General features: G+C 36.3%; 1 long non-coding RNA gene across 1 annotated transcript; it reads left to right on the forward strand.

Annotated features, from left to right (window-relative positions):
- Positions 1-823: 823 nt before the first annotated feature.
- LOC136064744 (uncharacterized) lies at positions 824-2,265 on the forward strand. The gene is made up of 2 exons (XR_010626352.1): positions 824-1,620; positions 2,093-2,265. It is a non-coding gene; the product is annotated as an uncharacterized LOC136064744 (long non-coding RNA).
- The last annotated feature ends 2,211 nt before the right edge of the window (positions 2,266-4,476 follow it).

The following is a 4,476-nucleotide window of genomic DNA, read 5'->3' on the forward strand; positions in this document are numbered from 1 at the left end:
AATGATAGCACCCGTACACACTTAAATGTCTGCAATAAATCATGTGTTACTGTGTTTGCCAAATAATCAAATTGACTCAATGAAAATGGCGAGGATTCTAAAGCCACAAGGTGTGCAAACCCTTAGCTTTGTAGGAGACCTCAAATTTCTTGGAGGTGTCAAATTCAGCTCTAAAATATGACAAATGGCGCTGTCTTTGCTGTAGCTTCATCCGATTCTTCAATTCCAACCTCAAACAGAATTCTCCAGATATAAACTTTGCTAAGTCGTTGACAAGTCATGCATTACAAAAACTGATTTGTTGTCATCTGATCGTTGAAAAAATGACCTTGATACTAGATCATCAAAATACTGTTCACCTATTTCTTCCAACCTCCCATTTCCTTTGGATTGCAGCAATAAATCTTCTGCCATCCACAATTGAACCAAATCCTCCTTTTTGAATTTATAATCCTTAGGAAAGATTGAGCAATAAGTAAAGCATGCTTTAGATTAGGGAGATAGTGTATCAATCTTAGAGCTGGTAGATAGTGGTAGCTCAATCTTAGAGCTGGTGAAATTTACTTATCACTTTTGGTAAGTCCCATATATCTTTTCCAAATTTGATTCATCATGTTTTGCGTTTCTGTTTAGAATTTTTATTTTTGTTCTTTTTTGTAACAAACCCCCAAGTGTTTTTACAGCTAAGGCAAGCCTTTACATTTCTGGACAATTCTTTTACCAATTACCTCAAGTTTGGATATTCATGGGAGCTTCCATTTTTAAATGCATGTTGTGCAAATAACCACCAGCATTCTTCATCTGACATTTGCTGCTACGAGGTGGCCATGATTCACTTTGGTCTTTTCCGTTAGAGTTCTATCCAAAGCTCAAATTTCTTGAAATGCATGGATGTGAAAATCTTGAGTCTTTTTCTGCATCAGAGGGATCTCACCTAGATCTTACTTCTCTCACTCTTTTGGAAATCAGGAATTGTCCTAACTTTGTGTCCTTTCCCAATGGAGGACTGTGCGCACCAAATTTGACACAGGTTACCATCATCAATTGTAAAAAGTTAAAGTTCCTACCTGAAAGGATGCATGCTCTCCTCCCATCTCTTGTGGATTTGAGATTATCATGGTGTCCAGAACTCGAATCATTTCCTGATGATGGTTTGCCCTCTAATTTAAAAACACTTGCCATCTGCTTCTGTGACAAGCTCTTTTCCCATCGCCTGGAATGGGGTTTGCAAGGTCTTCACTCTCTTAGAAGCTTCCACATTCGTACTAAACACACAGAAGTATTGACATTTCCAGAGGAGGCATTGCTGCCTGCAACTCTTACCTCTCTTTCTATCTCATCTTTTCCTAATCTGAAATCACTTGAAAGCAAGGGGTTTCAACAACTCATCTCTCTTGAACGCTTGGAGATTATTTCTTGTTATAAGCTTCAGTGCTTACCAAAAGAAGGCTTGCCAGCCTCTCTCTCTTTTCTACATATCCGTCAATGCCCTTTGTTAGAGCCAGATTGTCAAAGAGAGAGAGGGAAAGAGTGGCCTAAGATTTCTCATATTCCCCTCATAGAGATTAACTTTGAAGTGATCACATGAGTTGTGATTGAGAAGCGCTTTTGCATGCCCAGGTACTTGTTCTGCACTAATATTACAATTCTTCTTTTGCTCAATATTTTTTAGGGAAACATGCATTGACTCTTGAACTTTTAGGTCAAAATACCCCTTGTCCGTATTCTATAAAGGCATCACATATGACTTAAACCACTGAGTCTACATATTATATGTCATGATACCATAATTTTAGTGTACTTTCGTAAATATAACTGATAGAGAAACTTCAAAATATACATAAGAAAGTTTAGATTTTTTTTATTTGAAAAATTAAAAAATAAAGCTTTCAAGTAAAATACTTTCAGCACACTTATGCTAGAGATGCTATTTTTCAAGAAGCAGCTTTCGATCTCAGGAAATTAAAATAGAGAAAGAAAAAAAAAAGAAGCATTAAGTTATGTAACGGTTACCATAATTTTTATAAACTTGGTGATTTTCAATCTGGCAATTTCATTTTATATGCTCAGTTGTTTGCCTTTGCTTTTGCAGTGTCACTTTCAGTGGTCGATAACTAGTGCTCACACACCCAGCATCAACTTCATGCCACTGCTAGCTGCCGATCCTTTTGTATCATGTATAAGCTCCTAATTGTCTAGTAGTTTTCAAATTACTGTTAAAGTTCATTCTTTATGTCAAAGAGTCCTGTACTCTCATTCTTTTTAGAGCTGCTCCTGCCTCATTATCCACTCATTACATTTCCAGTTGGAGTTTTGGACTTTGAATTTGGAGACACAGAAATTTGGGGGAATGATTAACAATTTTCCAGCATATATATTGTTGATGATTTGCTCTTTTATTTGACAAGTTTAGAATATTTTATGAGACTTTGGGATTTGTCCTGGCAATATGTTAGGCTATTTAATCTCAGGAAGACACCAAGGCTGATGAAAGCTAGTGCTGCTTCAGTACCTTCTAGTAGCTGCTGAATTCTCTCTCTCTCTCTCTCTCTCTCTCTCTCTCTCTCTCTAACATGTTACCTGTTTCAAAATGATGAAAAGACCTTTGCACAGCAGAAAGTTTTTCTCTATTGCAAACTTCTGAATAGCACAAAGTAAACACACACACACAAGTTTTCTCTATTGCTGAAAAGTATCAATTTCTTGTGCTGTTCTTTTAGTTTTAGCCCAACCTCTTAACTAGTTTCTTGCTGGGTTTGCTTTTCAATTCAATAGGGTAGACTATTGGGATATCCCTGGTGTTGAATGGTTTTGCTTTTTTTTCCCCTACTAATTGTAAAGGACATTTTTTAATGTATTTTTGGCTGAATAACCTTTAGTTGAGCAACCCATGAAGGGGCATTGATAGTTTCCAGTTATATGGAAAGGGCATTGGTTTCAGGCATGAGTTATTCAATGGCCATGCTCAAGCAATGGTAACAAATAGGCCTCATATCTCCCTTTCTCATCTTTGATCTATGGAAGTCTTTGTTGAGGAATGATGCCAAAGGAAGAAAGGAAAAGAATGGGGCAAGGTTGCTCAAATCCCCTGCATAAGAATCTAATGAAGCTGTTATATGTGCAAAAACTCTTACATGAGATCCAATTTTACCATCCACATGAGAGATAGGTAGCAGCATGGTCAATTTTACAGTTCATTGTTGTAGAATATGACTTTACATTGGATAGAATGATGATAAATAATACACTTGGGTGACTCTTATTAGTATATGAGGGATCCATAGTTGATCCCAAACCTTTGGGACCAAATCTTGATTATTCTTGTACTTGTTTCATATGATGAGCTATTATCAATTTAATTTGTTGCTTCTTCTTTTTTAATTAAATTGCAAGGCTTGCATCATTAGGCTCTTAAATTCCTTATATGCTCTCAAGTTACTTAAAAAACCCTTGATCTTGAAGATTTTTGCTTAATGGACTCCTTTGGCTCACATTCTAGCTTGGGGAGGGTCTGCAGCATTATTCAACTCCTACATTTGGAGTTCAGAACTCTGCTGGTGCAGCAAGACAAAAGAAGAGGCAAAAGCTACATAAAGCCTATGAAAATGGAAAGGAAATCAAATGAGACAACAGATTCTTTTCTCTTTTTTTTTTGACAGAAAATGCAGTAGGCTGAAGATCTTGGAGACTGAAATATACAGCAATAGCAAATGAGTAAATCTGTAGCTGCAGAAAATTTCACTAATTTTTTCCCATAATTGCCTTTGCATTTGTGTTGTGGTGCCATTCAATTGAGGCAAATATGTGAGTGAGTGTGAAAATTTTGGTAAATTTTTTTGTGTCCATAGCAGGATTGATAGCAAATGTGGCCATGAAGTAGACAGAACATGGAATAAGAAATTATTTCAAGAAAATTCACTAAAAATCATATTTCGCCAATCAAGTCAACTACCCTGAAGATTCTGTTATGAATTATTGCACTTAAGGGCCGCCTCTGCAATTCATTAAAAATCAATTTTTTAATCCATGTAGTTGCAATGTTAGGGATTGTTCAAACAAAGATGCATAGAGTATGACAATACAACCCCTTTCTGTAGAAATTTGCACCAAAAAACAAAAAGGTTTGAGAGTAAGATAGAGGGGTCAGTGTTTTCAAATGGTAATGGAAAAATCTCTTGATACTAAGAGTTTCATCAACCTTTTTACATTATCAATGTGTTTTTGTGTTGTGGTGGGTTTAGTAGGGGTTGTTATTCATAGGCAAGGAGTATGCTTCTACCCTCTCACAAAGGTGTGGGCCTCATAATGGGTAAAACCCACCCCCCTATAAATTCCCTTGTAAATGTGAGGAGAGTATACAATAATTTTCCGTCTAGCAGAGCATTATCTCAAATGCAATATAAGTAAGATGTGAAAAAATCTGATTTTTTCAAATGCGTTATCCGAATTGAATTGAATGGTAATATAATGACTTGG

The sequence above is a fragment of the Quercus suber genome, unplaced genomic scaffold, assembly GCF_002906115.3.
Source record: "Quercus suber isolate HL8 unplaced genomic scaffold, Cork oak 2.0 scaffold_753, whole genome shotgun sequence".
Classification (NCBI taxonomy): Eukaryota; Viridiplantae; Streptophyta; class Magnoliopsida; order Fagales; family Fagaceae; genus Quercus; species Quercus suber.